This window comes from Aegilops tauschii, chromosome 3 (genome assembly GCF_002575655.3).
Source record: "Aegilops tauschii subsp. strangulata cultivar AL8/78 chromosome 3, Aet v6.0, whole genome shotgun sequence".
NCBI lineage: Eukaryota > Viridiplantae > Streptophyta > Magnoliopsida > Poales > Poaceae > Aegilops > Aegilops tauschii.
In genome coordinates, this window is record NC_053037.3 from 196,748,986 (window position 1) to 196,766,031 (window position 17,046).

The window sequence follows — 17,046 nt, forward strand, 5'->3', positions numbered from 1 at the left end:
TCACAGAGGGGTGCTGATTTTGGAGAGGGTGGAGCGGTCGGTGGCTGCAGTTGTTGTGGATTGCTGGGTATGTCTGGGCTTGTGGTTGGGTTGGAGGATCTCCGCCCCTGCCATTCCTGTTGTTGACATTTCTTTGTATGGGCTTCGGCAGCTGCTCTGCTGTCCGTCCGGCCTAGTTCGTGCCTCTTCCGCTCTCTGTTTTCTGTGTGGTTCTATTTGGTTGTACTCTGTTGATTGTCATTCTCTGCCGGTGGCCGGTGTAGGGATTTACTGGGCGAGGGTTAATTTTTTCCTTTGTTTTGAGAGATCATTGCAATGTGCTTCTAAAGTTTAACATCCATAGCATTGGTGACCTCAACATGGCGATACGTTTGGTTCCTCGAAAAATCAATAAGTGTTGTTTTAATGTTTAACATCTGTTGTTTTTTCCAGATCGCTTCAATGCACAAGGTGGTGTCAGGCTGAGACGCCTAGCTGCCATCAAGATTAACCCCAAAACCATATGAGCTGACCTTCTGTCATTTAGTCTGTGCCTAGAGCTAATATATGGCGAACTATATCACGGGTGATGGTAGCAATTTGCAAATCCTATGATGTATGAAGTCTCTGAATAATCGGATAATAAAGGTGGTTACTCCTTGTTTGCTTATGTCATGTTTTGGTTGCTTACCACGAGCCCAAGAGATGTTTTGTTTTGCTACGGTGATCAGCAAATATCTCAATTTTGTTTTACATAATTGAAGCTCACACTGTGAGATTTCTCCGATAAGTATTTCGGGACTGAGGGAGTATTCATCTCTTGCATATTATTTTTAGTGATCAATAGTCTACTTTGAAATGCTCACAAAATTGTCATTTGTGTGCCACATGTACAAATTCTTTGCTAAAGAAACTAAATGGTTTGCATGCTATCAAAGCGCGTCTCTAAGTGATTTGCTTGCAAATTTGTTTTTTTACTATGTAATTTTGTTTTCTGGTAGCTCTACTTTCTGTAGTTTCCATATTTTACCTATGTTTTGAAGTAAAACGATAGAAGTCCTTTATAATTTAACTTTTAGATTATACGCAAGACTCAAGGCAGAAATCTTGTTCTGTTAAAATAGAATATAAAGATACAAAGTTTTGATGAGTGCTTGCTACATTAATAAAGCGAAGCAGCATGATAGCCAAAAATAGAATATAAAGATACAAAGGTTTGGTGAGTGCTTGCTATATTAATAAAGCCGAGCAACATGATAGCCAGAATTAGAGCTCAAGCGAAAATAGTGTTTACATATCCTTTTGATTAGCCTACGCAAGTATCAAGCTAATTTGAGTAGATGTCACCATGTGAGTATGTCATGTGTTAAACCCTATATGGATGTTGGCATGTTGCTCCCATGCAGTGAACCTAAGAGCATCTCCAGCTGTTCGGCCCCCCAGGGCGCTGAAAAAGAGCCGCTTGGGGGCGAGCCGGCGCTAGATTGGTGTGTGGGGGCTACTTTGTTTACAGTCGTTGGCCCACAGGTCGCCCCGGGTTCGGAGATATTCCGTACAAATATATGCAAACTCGGCGATTTTGGTACGAACTCGGCAAAACTTCATTGAAATTTGTAAAAGAAAAACATGAAAACATGCAAACTACGCCTAAACTATGTCTAGCCACGACCGTCGTTGTCGTCTACATGCCGAGAAGCCTATAGAAGCGGGTGTAGTCGCCGTCGTCGTCGTCGTCATCGCGTGCCTCGCCTGTGCCGCCGCCGTCCCTGCTGCAGCCTGACCAGGGTCGCCGACACGCGGTGGGCCGCTGCACAGCCCGGCCTCGTCCTCCTCGTCGCTGTCGAGGACGATGACGCCGCCCTCCTAACGCCCGCAGCAACGGGCCTGGAGCTCCGCTTACGCCCGACGTTGGCGGCTTACTTGCTCCCGGACGTAGTCCTCCTTCGCCCACTTGAGGGCGGACTCGTCGTCCGGGGCCGCCATCTCGACGTGCTCCGGCTTCACCGGGAGCAGCCCCAGCTCGGGCTTCGGCCGGACCAGGAGGAGGGAGCCGCGCGGGGAGGGCCGGGCACCCTCGTGATGTCGAGGGCGCCGCTGCGGGTGCGGCGCCCGAGCAGCGTCGCCTCCGGCTCGGGCTTGATGAGGACGACCCCGGCTCCATCTGCCGCGGCATCCAAGAGCTACCACGGCGGCGAGAGAAGGACAACCGCGGCGGGTACTCGAGGCGCTGTACGTTGCCGGTCTCGATGTGGTCGAGGACGGCCTCGAGGGTGCGGCCTGGCACGCCCCACCATTCGCGCCGCCCGTCGGCGTTAAGGCGGACACGGGGGATGATGCCGTTGGTGGAGGTGATCTGCTCCTCGCGGCGGCGCTGGAAGTACATGGTCCAGAGGGTGTGGCTGTCGGAGGCGTAGCACGGCTCGTTCCGCTGCTCCTTCGTCAGGGACGAGCGGATGCAGGCGATCTCGGCCCGCCGAGCCGCCCCTTCGGGCACCGGTGGCACTGGGATGCCGCCGGCGCTCAGCCTCCACGTCCCCGGCACTCGCATGTCCGGGGGCGCCGGGTACTCGGCCTTGTAGAGCAGGCGTGCCTCCGTCTCTTGGAGGTGGCGGCGGCCGAAGCCGTTCGCCGCCGCACCGTCGCCTGGGAACCTTTCGGCTATCTGTTCGTCGGCGGGAAGAGGGGAGAGTATTGCTTTCTGCGCCGGAAAGGGGGGAAATGAGAGCTGTGGCGTCCACCGGCGGGGAGGTCGCCTTTTATAGCCGCAGCTGGGGTGGTGACGGGCTACATGCCGGGCGACCCATGGCGGGAGAGGGCGGGACACGCGTCGTGGCGCCTTCATTGCGCCGCCCGTGAGGCATCAATGGAGGCTGACCAGCACGGCAGCGCGGCAGCCTTCGCATTGATTCCCGCGGGAACCGAGGCGACGAGGGTGACGAAGCGGCGTCTTGCTGACTCGGCGGGCCCATCCTCTTTCGCGCCAAAAACGCTCGTCCCGGCGTTCCCGGGCGCTCCCCAGCGCGTCGGGTTTGGCCTGGATCCGCCGGCGCCAGTTTCGACCCAAACCGGCGAAAAACGGGCTCCTGGATGCGCGAGTCGCGACTGGGCCTATTTTTGGGCGCCGGCGCGGAAAAATCGCCTGAGGGACCTGTTGGGGACGCGGCTTGAGATGCTCTAAACTTGCTATCTTGATTTACTAACATCACAGATGGTACACAATCTCGAGTGTACTCACATCACATGACATGAATAGGCAGTGCATAAAGGACATGAATAGGCAGTGCATAAAGTATATGACTCGCTGATGAATATGTTTTCTATTTCTCCACCAACCAAACTTTTGTTTTCTTTGCCAGTATGATGGGGCGCCGCAGCAAAGCATGGCTTTTTCTTCTAGTATGAGACCAAGTCTGAGTTCATTGAATGAATGGTTCCATCCCACCACACATTCCCATGAAATGTTTCGAAAAAAATCAATTAAAAGTAATTAAGAATACATGCATGACATAAACAAGGATGAAGTTGCTTTTTTATCTTTAAAAAAATATTACGTACCACACGAGGAATTGGGTCATCTGACTCCAGCATCCGCACAACTTGACCCATCTTCAATCTCTTTTCTGAATCCGGATACACACACTTCAAAGTTGTTAGAAGTACACGTTTGAGAACTCTTGTCGAAGACCGTGTCTCTATGGTGGGATCCACCACCTCTTCTGAATGTCTGCTAGCAACCATCATTTTTAACTAGTCAACCATATTTACCTGCAAATGCCATAAAATCATGCGTTGAGTTGGAAAAACACAAGGAATGACCCTATGATTTCACTGAAGAGACAATGCAAAACACTAAGCATCATATGAAAGATACTTATGAGCAATGTATCTTTATAATTCAGTGTGGTGAATGGTATTTTATCCTACAAGTGGTCAAGTCATGTACTTTTCACCACAACATAGACGCACAAGCGTGCACAATGCAACACGTGCACACAACGCGCGCGAGTGCGCCCCTAGCACATGCTTAGAAATTTACAAAGGCTCTGAATGACCAAGTTTGCTATTTATGCATAGATGAGCACTGTCTAGTTAACATGGGTGTAAACTGGTAAATGATAATATGGATTATACAGTATTTGTAATCAGGAAAAAAACACGATCCGCCAAGCAAGATTCACATCCAAATCAAAAGGATTGGAATACAAATTGTATCAGATACATATACAGATATGTAATCATATCCAGATCCTCAGTAGAATATCAATTTGACATCTTGATTTGGGTAAATAAGATTTGTGTTTGGTTGCGCCACTACAAGGCAAACATTAGCATGGCCTCCAGTTTTCCATTTGATGAAGTTTTACACATTCTCCAACGAAATTGTAGGATAGTCACATTTAACGGGATTCTATTTGGGGCTCCCGAAGAGAACTTTGTGTCTATGGACGAGCTCATGGTCGGGGATATTCCTCAGCTCGGGGCAGACAAGAATGAGATTTTGTCCGTACCATTCATGGAGAAAGAGGTGTTTGAGGCACTATCATAGATCAAAAATAATAAGGCGTCTGGCCGGATGGCTTCCCAGCATAATTTTATAAGAAGTGCTGGCATATTATTAAAGGTGATCTAGTACCAATGTTCCATGACTTGTTCAGTGGCCATCTGCAGCTATTCCACCTAAACTTTGGGACGATAACGTTGTTGCCAAAGGAGGGGCGGTACGCATTGAGCAGTTCCGTCCAATTTGCCTGCTTAATGTGAGCTTCAATTTTTTACTAAGGTTGGGACAAACTGACTAACGTGGATTGCACATAGTGTGGTGCAACCAACTCAGATAGCTCTCATGCTGGGCAGAAACATACTTGAGGGTGTGGTTGTCCTGCACGAAACACTTCACGAGATCCACTCGAAGAAACTGGACGGGGTGGTCTTCAAATTCCATTTTGAGAAAGCATATGATAAAGTTAAATGGCCATTGCTATAGTAGGCTTTACGTATGAAGGGATTCAACAATTCCTGGAGGAAGCAAGTCGATTCGTTTGTACAAAAATGCAGTGTCGGGATTAAAGTGAATGATGACATAGGTCACTACTTCCAGACTCACAAGGGTCTAAGACAAGGGAACCCGATGTCTCCTATCTTGTTAAACATAGTAGCGGATATGTTGGTAATTATGATAGAAAGAGCTAAATAGGAAGGCCAAGTAGGAGAACTAGTACCACATCTAGTAGATGGTGGGGTGTCCATACTACAGTACGCTGATGATAACATCATTTTCATGGAACATGATTTGGCAAAGGCCAGATATATGAAGCGGGACTGAAGATTAATTTTAATAAAAGCGAATTGTTCTATTTCGGGAGAGCCAACCATGAACAAGATGCCTATAAACAACTGTTTGGATGTGAACTGGGTACCCTTCCGTTTAGTTATCTGGGCATACCAATTCACCATTGCAAGCTATCTAACAAGGAGTGGAAGTGTACTGAAGATCGATTTGAAAAGAAACTAAGCTGCTGGAAGGGCAAGCTTATGTCATATGGAGGTCGGCTAATACTAATAAACTCAGTGCACACGAGTATGCCGATGTTCCTCTTCTCCTTCTTTGAGGTACCTGTTGGGGTACGAAAAAGGCTGGACTTCTGTCGATCACGATTCTTTTGGCAGAGTGATGAAATAAAGAGGAAGTACAGGCTTACTAAATGGGACATCATTTGTAGGCCGAAGGACCAGGGTTGTCTTGGGATTGAGTGGTTAGAGGTAAAGAACAGATGTCTGCTCAGTAAATGGCTGCACAAACTTTCTGTGGAGACCGAAGGCACATGGGTACAAATTTTACATAATAAGTACTTACAATCTAAGACCTTGGCCCAGGTTACCGTCAGACCCAATGATTCACCATTTTGGAAGGGCTTGATGAGAACGAAAGCTGCTTTCTTCCATAGAACTAAATTCACCATTGGAAACAGTAATTCGACGAGATTCTGGGAGGATACGTGGTTAGGCGAGACGCCTTTGGCCACACAATATCCATCTCTCTATAACATTGTACAACGTAAGGAGGCTTATGTTGCTGCAGTGTTACAGTCCAACCCTATAAATATCCAATTCCGGAGATCTTTGGTAGGTGACCGATGGGAAGCATGGCTACACCTTGTCAAAAGGTTGATGGATGTGAACCTCTCTAACGAGTCGGATAGTATTCACTAGAAATTAACTACGAATGACATTTTTTCAGTGAAATCTATGTATTTGGACCTAATTAATTCTGGTCCCATTCCGAAATCGCTACATATTTGGAAGATCAAGGTCCCGTAAAGAATCGAAGTCTCATGTGGTTTGTTCACAAGGAGGTGGTTCCGACTAAGGACAACTTGGCAAAACATAATTGGGAGGGTAGTCAAAGATGTAGCTTTCGTGATCAAGATGAAACAATCAAATACCTCTTTTTCGATTGTCCGCCTGCCAAACTTTTATGGCGCTCAGTTCATATAGCCTTTAATAGCACTCCTCCAAATAGTATTCACACCTTATTTGGGACGTGGATAAATGGAGTAGAGACAAATATTGTGAGGCATATTCGGATAGGAGTATGTGCTTTATTTTGGGCTATATGGAACTATAGAAATGACATCGTTTTTAACAGACAAACTCGTATAAATTTTTTGCAGGTTATCTACAGGGCCACTGCTTGGATCCGTATGTGGTCGTTACTCACCCCCGTGGAAGCCAGGGAACCTTTGGTTACTGGGTCTTCTTGATGGGAGATGGTATCTCGAGATATCTACAACCGGTTTGGATGGCGTTCCAGTAATAGGATAGGTGTTTAGTCATCTTATTCTTTCGCCGGTTGTGGCATTTTATACCTTTTTTCCGGCTCTATGTGAGCTTGTTATGGATCACAAACACTTCGGTCACTTGGCTTATTAAAGGGGCTGCATGCATCACTCTGATGCAGAGGCCGGGGGTAATCCTCTTTTTCTAAAAAAAGTAGACATTTGAATCATAACAGATGTTCCAACAATATCCAATTCTTATTTACACTCAGTAATGTTGGAACTTGTACTTGTATCCAATTAATGGACACGGAGATGGCAATGGAAAGGGAACTATCATATCCATACCAATTTGCTTCCTCATTAGTTAGTCTAGTTTGGGCTGGTATTTTCAAGCCAATAGTATCCAAGATCCTCTCCTCTCCTCAGCCACCCATTCTCTCTCCAAAACACACCCAAAAACACCACTCCGGAGTAAAATCTCTGCTACAACGCGCTTCCAGACACAGGATACACGACAAGGATGCCGGAGTCATGGAACTACCTAGAGTCAGCCTATTGGTGCTTCTTTTTTTGAATTGGCCTATTGGTGTTGATGTTGCTCCTTCACACGACACGGCCGTCAAAGTCTGCAGCACCAATGAACCAGATGGTGAGATGGACGCCGAGCGACACGCAACACTCGTACCCAAACCAACCGGGACCCGACGAGACATGGCCGCCATCACCATCCTGCCATGACCACGCAGCGGTCGACACGGTCTCAGGCTGGGTGCGGCTATGCTACCGTCCTGCTGTGGTGATATCGAGAATGAAGATCGCCATAGCAGTTGCCCTACTATCGTTAAGGATGGCATGGGAGCGTGGCCGCGTGCACAGTGGCAGCCTTATGGCAATCATAGGAGGCCCATCCCAGCATAGTGGCAACCCACTATTTGTTACTCACAGGCCTCAAAACCGGTGGTTATTTGTGATTATCCCAATTGTGTAATTACCCTAGCCCCAAATGTGGAGGTTTTGCGTAATTACCTCCATCAATGCCTAGATTTTCCAACTGAGGGACAACTCTGGTTGGAATGTCACATTCCTTAGTTAGAGAGTGCTCAAGTTTAGATGCTAGCTATGCAAATAACAAAGCTAGTGGCTCTATGCCCCGTTGCCAATTATTTAATTTAAAGCAACGACGGATTACATTATGTCAATATCCAAGGCCAATCGACAATGTTGTCATGGGCACGTATTGTGACTGAAAAGACTAGAACAATACTAGTGCAACCACTCTACTTTTGACTAATGTTAATATAGGAAGTTAAAATGACACAGAACACAACTGCATGTACATAATATTTTTGAAGTTAGCTCTGAGCATTCCATGTCCTATTAGACACAAATTAAAATTTGAGTAGGATTCAACTTGAGATAAGAAGCATCCTAATGTTATCATCCTAATCATATATTGCCACTTGATGGTATTACAAACAAGCAAAATGCATCTAACAAACAATTTTGACAACTCACAAATACCTCATTTGCCGAGCGACCATAGTCAACAAGATCCCTACCTGTAATTGCCTCTAGAATAACAACTCCAAAGTTGTAAATGTCACTGATGACCCACAAGTATAGGGGATCTATCGCAGTCCTTTCAATAAGTAAGAGTGTCGAACCCAACGAGGAGCAGAAGGAAATGATAAGCGGTTTCCAGCAAGGTATTGTTTGCAAGCACTGAAATAATAGGTAACAGATAGTTTTGTGATAAGATAATTTGTAACGAGCAACAAGTAACAAAAGTAAATAAAGTGCAGCAAGGTGGCCCAATCCTTTTTGTAGCAAAGGACAAGCCTGGACAAACTCTTATATAGAGAAAAGCGCTCCCGAGGACACATGGGAATTATTGTCAAGCTAGTTTTCATCACGTTCATATGATTCCCATTCGGTACTTTGATAATTTGATATGTGTTGGAAATATGCCCTGGAGGCAATAATAAAATGGTTATTATTATATTTCCTTGTTCATGATAATTGTCTATTGTTCATGCTATAATTGTGTTATCCAGAAATCGTAATACATGTGTGAACACATAGACCATAACATGTCCCTAGTGAGCCTCTAGTTGACTAGCTCGTTGATCAATAGATGGTTACGGTTTCCTGACCATGGACATTGGATGTCATTGATAACGGGATCACATCATTAGGAGAATGATGTGATGGACAAGACCCAATCCTAAGCACAACACTAGATCATATAGTTCGTTTGCTGAAGCTTTTCTAATGTCAAATATCATTTCCTTAGACCATGAGATCGTGCAACTCCCGGATACCGTAGGAATGCTTTGGGTGTACCAAACATCACAACGTAACTGGGTGGCTATAAAGGTGCACTACAGGTATCTCCGAAAGTGTCTGTTGGGTTGGCACGGATCGAGACTGGGATTTGTCACTCCGTATGACGGAGAGGTATCTCTGGGCCCACTGGGTATTGCATCATCATAATGAGCTCAATGTGACTAAGTAGTTAGTCACGGGATCATGCATTATGGAACGAGTAAAGTGACTTGCCGGTAACAAGATTGAACGAGGTATTGGGATACCGACGATCGAGTCTCGGGCAAGTAACGTACCGATTGATAAAGGGAATTGTATACGGGATTGCTTGAATCCTCGACATCATGGTTCATCCGATGAGATCATCGTGGAACATGTGGGAGCCAACATGGGTATCCAGATCCCGCTGTTGGTTATTGGCTAGAGAGGTGTGTTGGTCATGTCTGCATGATTCCTGAACCCGTAGGGTCTACACACTTAAGGTTCGATGATGCTAGGGTTATAAGGAAGGTTTGTATGTGATTACCGAATGTTGTTCGGAGTCCCGGATGAGATCCCGGACGTCACGAGGAGTTCCGGAATGGTCCGGAGGTAAAGATTTATATATGGGAAGTCACCATACGGTCACCGGAAGTGTTCGGGGGTATGCCGGTATTGTACCGGGACCACCGGAGGGGTTCCGGGGGTCCACCGGGATGGTCCACCTGCCCCGGAGGGCCTTATGGGCTGTAGGTGGAAGGGAACCAGCCCTAAGTGGGCTGGGAGCCAAACCCCCCTAGGGCCCATGCGCCTAGGGTTTGGGGGAACCCTAAAAGGGGGCGCCCCCCCTTGCTTGGGGGGTAAGCCACCTCCCCCTGGCCGCCGCCCCTCCCACCAGATGGGATCTAAGGGGGCCGGCCCCCCTCTCCCTTGCCCCTATATATAGTGGAGGGGTGGGAGGGCAGCCACACCTTTCCCAAGGCGCAGCCCCTCCCCTCCCCAACACCTCTCCTCCTCCGCGTGTGCTTGGCGAAGCCCTGCCGGAGAACTGTCACTCCACCACCACCACGCCGTCGTGCTGCCGTTGGAGCCTTCTTCCTCAACCTCTCCCTCCTCCTTGCTAGATCAAGGCATGGGAGACGTCACCGCTCCGTACGTGTGTTGAACGCGGAGGTGGCGTCCGTTCGGCGCTTGGATCATCGGTGATTTGGATCATGATGAGTACGACTCCATCAACCCCGTTCTCTTGAACTCTTCCGCTCGCGATCTACAAGGGTATGTAGATGCACTCCTCCCCTCTCGTTGCTAGTAAACTCCATAGATTGATCTTGGTGATGCATAGAAATTTTTAATTTCTGCTACGATCCCCTACAGTGGCATCATGAGCTAGGTCTATGCGTAGTTTCTATGCACGAGTAGAACACAAGTTGTTGTGGGCGTCGATTTTGTCAATTTACTTGCCGTTACTAGTCTTATCTTGATTCGGCGGCATCGTGGGATGAAGCAGCCCGGACCGACCTTACACGTACGCTTACGTGAGACAGGTTCCACCGACTGACATGCACTAGTTGCATAAGGTGGCTAGCGGGTGTTTGTCTCTCCCACTTTAGTCGGATCGGATTCGATGAAAAGGGTCCTTATGAAGGGTAAATAGAAATTGGCATATCACGGTGTGGTTTTGGCGTAGGTAAGAAACGTTCTTTCTAGAAACCTATAGCAGCCACGTAAAAATTGCAACAACAATTAGAGGACGTCTAACTTGTTTTTGCAGCAAGTGTCATGTGATGTGATATGGCCAGAAGGATGTGATGAATGATATATGTGATGTATGAGATTGATCATGTTCTTGTAATAGGAATCACGACTTGCATGTCGATGAGTATGACAACCGGCAGGAACCATAGGAGTTGTCTTAATTTATTTATGACCTTCGTGTCAACTGGAACGGCATGTAATTACTTTACTTTATTGCTAACCGTTAGCCATACTAGTAGAAGTAATAGTTGGCGAGACAACTTCATGAAGACACGATGATGAAGATCATGATGATGGAGATCATGGTGTCATGCCGGTGACGATGATGAACATGGCGCCCCGAAGATGGAGATCAAAAGGAGTAAAATGATATTGGCCATATCATGTCACTATTTGATTGCATGTGATGTTTATCATGTTTTACATCTTATTTGCTTAGAACGACGGTAGCATAAATAAGATGATCCCTCGCTAAAATTTCAAGAAAGTGTTTCCCCTAACTGTGCACCGTTGCGAAGGTTCGTTGTTCCGAAGCACCACGTGATGATCGGGTGTGACAGGTTCTAACGTTCGCATACAATGGGTGTAAGCCAGATTTACACACGCAATACACTTAGGTTGACTTGATGAGCCTAGCATGTACAGACATGGCCTCGGAACACAAGAGACCGAAAGGTCGAACATGAGTCGTACAACAGATACGATCAACATGAAGATGTTCACCGATGATGACTAGTCCGTCTCACGTGATGATCGGACACGACCTAGTTGACTCGGATCATGTATCACTTAGATGACTAGAGGGATGTCTGTCTGAGTGGGAGTTCATTAATAATTTGATTAGATGAACTTAATTATCATGAACTTAATTATCATGAACTTAGTCTAAAATCTTTACAATATGTCTTGTAGATCAAATGGCCCACGCCAATGTCAACCTCAACTTCAACGCGTTCCTAGAGAAAACCAAGCTGAAAGACGATGGTAGCAACTATATGGACTGGGTCCGGAACTTGAGGATCATCCTCATAGCTGCCAAGAAAGCATATGTCCTTGAAGCACCGCTAGGTGAAGCACCCGTCCCAGCAAACCAAGACGTTATGAACGCCTGGCAAACACGTGTTGATGATTACTCCCTGGTTCAGTGCGGCATGCTTTACAGCTTAGAACCGGGGCTCCAAAAGCGTTTCGAGCAGCACGGAGCATATGAGATGTTCCAAGAGCTGAAAATGGTTTTCCAAGCTCATGCCCGGGTCGAGAGATATGAAGTCTCCGACAAGTTCTACAGTTGTAAGATGGAGGAGAATAGTTCCGTCAGCGAACACATACTCAAAATGTCTGGGTTGCACAACCGCTTGTCTCAGCTGGGAGTTAATCTCCCGGATGACGCGGTCGTTGACAGAATCCTTCAGTCGCTCCCACCTAGCTACAAGAGCTTTGTGATGAACTTCAATATGCAGGGGATGGAAAAGACCATTCCTGAGGTATATTCAATGCTGAAATCAGCGGAGGTGGAGATAAAAAAGGAGCATCAAGTGTTGATGGTGAATAAAAGCACTAAGTTCAAGAAAGGCAAGGGTAAGAAGAACTTCAAGAAAGACGGCAAGGGAGTTGCCGCGCCCGGTAAGCAAGCTGCCGGGAAGAAAACAAAGAATGGACCCAAACCTGAGACTGAGTGCTTTTATTGCAAGGGAAACAGTCACTCGAAGCGGAACTGCCCCAAGTACTTAGCGGATAAGAAGGCCGGCAATACCAAAGGTATATGTGATATACATGTTATTGATGTGTACCTAACCAGCGCTCGTAGTAGCTCCTGGGTATTTGATACCGGTGCAGTTGCTCATATTTGTAACTCAAAGCAGGAGCTGCGAAATAAGCGGAGACTGGCAAAGGACGAGGTGACGATGCGCGTCGGGAATGGTTCCAAGGTCGATGTGATCGCCGTCGGCACGCTACCTCTACATTTACCTACGGGATTAGTTTTAAACCTCAATAATTGTTACTTAGTGCCAGCTTTGAGCATGAACATTGTATCTGGATCTCGTTTAATGCGAGATGGCTACTCATTTAAATCCGAGAATAATGGTTGTTCTATTTATATGAGAGATATGTTTTATGGTCATGCCCCGCTGGTCAATGGTTTATTCTTAATGAATCTCGAACGTGATGTTACACATATTCATAGTGTGAATGCCAAGAAATGTAAGGTTGATAATGATAGTCCCACATACTTGTGGCACTGCCGCCTTGGTCACATTGGTGTCAAACGCATGAAGAAACTCCATGCAGATGGACTTTTGGAGTCTCTTGATTATGAATCATTTGACACGTGCGAACCATGCCTCATGGGCAAAATGACCAAGACTCTGTTCTCCGGAACAATGGAGCGAGCAACCAACTTATTGGAAATCATACATACTGATGTGTGCGGTCCAATGAGCGTTGAGGCTCGCGGTGGCTATCGTTATGTTCTCACCCTCACTGATGACTTGAGTAGATATGGGTATGTCTAGTTAATGAAACACAAGTCTGAGACCTTTGAAAGGTTCAAGGAATTTTAGAGTGAGGTTGAGAATCAACGTGACAGGAAAATAAAGTTCTTACGATCAGATCGTGGAGGGGAATATTTGAGTCACGAATTTGGCACACACTTAAGGAAATGTGGAATTGTTTCACAACTCACGCCGACTGGAACACCTCAGCGTAATGGTGTGTCTGAACGTCATAATCACACTCTATTGGATATGGTGCGATCTATGATGTCTCTTACCGATCTACCGCTATCATTCTGGGGTTAGGCTTTAGGGACTGCCGCATTCACTTTAAATAGGGCTCCGTCGAAATCTATTGAGACGACACCGTATGAATTATGGTTTGGAAAGAAACCTAAGCTGTCGTTTCTTAAAGTTTGGGGATGCGATGTTTATGTCAAGAAACTTCAACCTGAAAAGCTCGAACTCAAGTCGGAAAAATGCGTCTTCATAGGATACCCTAATGAAACCATTGGGTATACCTTCTACCTCAGATCCGAAGGCAAGATCTTCATTGCCAAGAACGGGTCCTTTCTGGAGAAAGAGTTTCTCTCGAAAGAAGTAAGTGGGAGGAAAGTGGAACTTGATGAGATGACCCCTCTCGAACCAGAAGGTAGCGCAGCACAAGAAAATGTTTCTGTGGTGCCTGCACCGACTAGAGAGGAAGTTAATGATGACGATCATGATCAAGTTACCACTGAACTTCATAGGTCCACAAGGACACATTCCGCACCAGAGTGGTACGGCAACCCTGTCCTGGAAATCATGTTGTTGGACAACGGTGAACCTTCGAACTATGAAGAAGCAATGGCGGGCTCAGATTCCAACAAATGGCTTGAAGCCATGCAATCCGAGATAGGATCCTTGTATGAAAACAAAGTATGGACTTTCACAGACTTGCCCGATGATCGGCGAGCGATAGAAAATAAATGGATCTTTAAGAAGAAGACGAACGCGGATGGAAATGTTACCATCTATAAAGCTCGACTTGTCGCTAAGGGTTATCGACAAGTTCAAGGAGTTGACTACGCTGAGACCTTCTCACCCGTAGCGAAGCTGAAGTCCGTCCGAATCATGTTAGCAATTGCCGCATCTACGATTATGAAATATGGCAAATGGACGTCAAAACGGCATTCCTTAACGGCTTCCTTAAGGAAGAATTGTATATGATGCAACCGGAAGGTTTTGTCGATCCTAAGAATGCTCACAAAGTATGCAAGCTCCAGTGCTCAATCTATGGGCTGGTGCAAGCATCTCGGAGTTGGAACATTCGCTTTGAGGAGATGATCAAAGCGTTTGGGTTTACACAGACTTATGGAGAAGCCTGTGTTTACAAGAAAGTGAGTGGGAGCTCTGTAGCATTTCTCATATTATATGTGGATGACATACTATTGATGGGAAATGATATAGAATTCTTGGAAAGTATAAGGGCCTACTTGAATAAGTGTTTTTCAATGAAGGACCTTGGAGAAGCTGCTTACATATTAGGCATCAAGATCTATAGAGATAGATTGAGACGCCTCATAGGTCTTTCACAAAGCACATACCTTGACAAGATATTGAAGAAGTTCAATATGGATCAGTCCAAGAAGGGGTTCTTGCCTGTATTGCAAGGTGTGAGATTGAGCATGGCTCAATACCGACCACGACAGAAGATAGAGAAAAGATGAGTGTCGTCCCCTATGCCTCGGCCATAGGGTCTATTATGTATGCCATGCTGTGTACCAGACCTGATGTAAACCTTGCCGTAAGTTTGGTAGGAAGGTACCAAAGTAATCCCGGCATGGAACACTGGACAGCGGTCAAGAACATCCTGAAGTACCTGAAAAGGACTAAGGATATGTTTCTCGTTTATGGAGGTGACGAAGAGCTCGTCGTAAAGGGTTACGTCGATGCTAGCTTTGACACAGATCTGGATGACTCTAAGTCACAAACCGGATACGTGTATATTTTGAATGGTGGGGCAGTCAGCTGGTGCAGTTGCAAGCAAAGCGTCGTGGCGGGATCTACATGTGAAGCGAAGTACATGGCAGCCTCGGAGGAAGCACATGAAGCAATCTGGATGAAGGAGTTCATTGCCGAGAGTTATTCCCAATGCATCGGGGCCGATGACTCTCTTCTGTGACAACACTAGAGCTATTGCCCTTGCCAAGGAGCCCAGGTTTCACAAGAAGACCAGGCACATCAAGCGTCGCTTCAACTCCATTCGTGAAAATGTTCAAAGTGGAGACATAGATATTTCTAAAGTACATACGGATTTGAATGTCGCAGATCCTTTGACTAAACCTCTTCCACGAGCGAAACATGATCAACACCAGAACTCTATGGGTGTACGATTCATCACAATGTAACTAGATTATTGACTCTAGTGCAAGTGGGAGACTGTTGGAAATATGTCCTAGAGACAATAATAAAATGGTTATTATTATATTTCCTTGTTCATGCTATAATTGTGTTATCCGGAAATCGTAATACATGTGTGAACACATAGACCATAACATGTCCCTAGTGAGCCTCTAGTTGACTAGCTCGTTGATCAGTAGATGTTTACGGTTTCCTGACCATGGACATTGGATGTCATTGATAACGGGATCACATCATTAGGAGAATCATGTGATGGACAAGAACCAATCCTAAGCATAGCACTAGATCGTGTAGTTCGTTTGCTGAAGCTTTTCTAATGGCAAGTATCATTTCCTTAGACCTTGAGATCGTGCAACTCCCGGATACCGTAGGAATGCTTTGGGTGTACCAAATGTCACAATGTAACTGGGTGGCTATAAAGGTGCACTACAGGTATCTCTGAAAGTGTCTGTTGGGTTGGCACGGATCGAGACTGGATTTGTCACTCCGTATGACGGAGAGGTATCTCTAGGCCCACTCGGTATTGCATCATCATAATGAGCTCAATGTGACTAAGTAGTTAGTCACGGGATCATGCATTACGGAACAAGTAAAGTGAATTGCCGGTAACGAGATTGAACGAGGTATTGGGATACCGACGGTCGAGTCTCGGGCAAGTAACGTACCGATTGATAAAGGGAATTGTATACGGGATTGCTTGAATCCTCGACATCGTGGTTCATCCGATGAGATCATCATGGAACATGTGGGAGCCAACATGGGTATCCAGATCCCGCTGTTGGTTATTGGCTAGAGAGGTGTCTCAGCCATGTCTGCATGATTCCCGAACCCGTAGGGTCTACACACTTAAGGTTCGATGACGCTAGGGTTATAAGGAAGGTTTGTATGTGATTACCGAATGTTGTTCGGAGTCCCGGATGAGATCCCGGACGTCACGAGGAGTTCCGGAATGGTCCAGAGGTAAAGATTTATATATCGGAAGTCACCATACGGTCATCGATAGTGTTCGGGGGTATGCCGGTATTGTACCGGGACCATCGGAGCGGTTCCGGGGGTCCACGGGGATGCTCCACGTACCCCGGAGGGCCTTATGGGCTGTAGGTGGAAGGGAACCAGCCCTAAGTGAGCTGGGCGCCAAACCCCCCTAGGGCCCATGCGCCTAGGGTTTGGGGGAACCCTAAAAGGGGGCGCCCCCTTGCTTGGGGGGCAAGCCACCTCCCCTTGGCCGCCGCCCCTCCCACCAGATGGGATCTAAGGGGGCCGGCCCCCCTCTCCCTTGCCCCTATATATAGTGGAGGGGTTGGAGGGCAGCCACACCTTTCCCAAGGCGCAGC

The 17,046-nt window shown here is 46.6% G+C and overlaps 1 pseudogene; it reads right to left on the reverse strand.

Annotated features, from left to right (window-relative positions):
* Positions 1-17,046, reverse strand: part of LOC109778341 (probable receptor-like protein kinase At5g18500) — a 114,850-nt pseudogene that overhangs the window by 85,516 nt on the left and 12,288 nt on the right.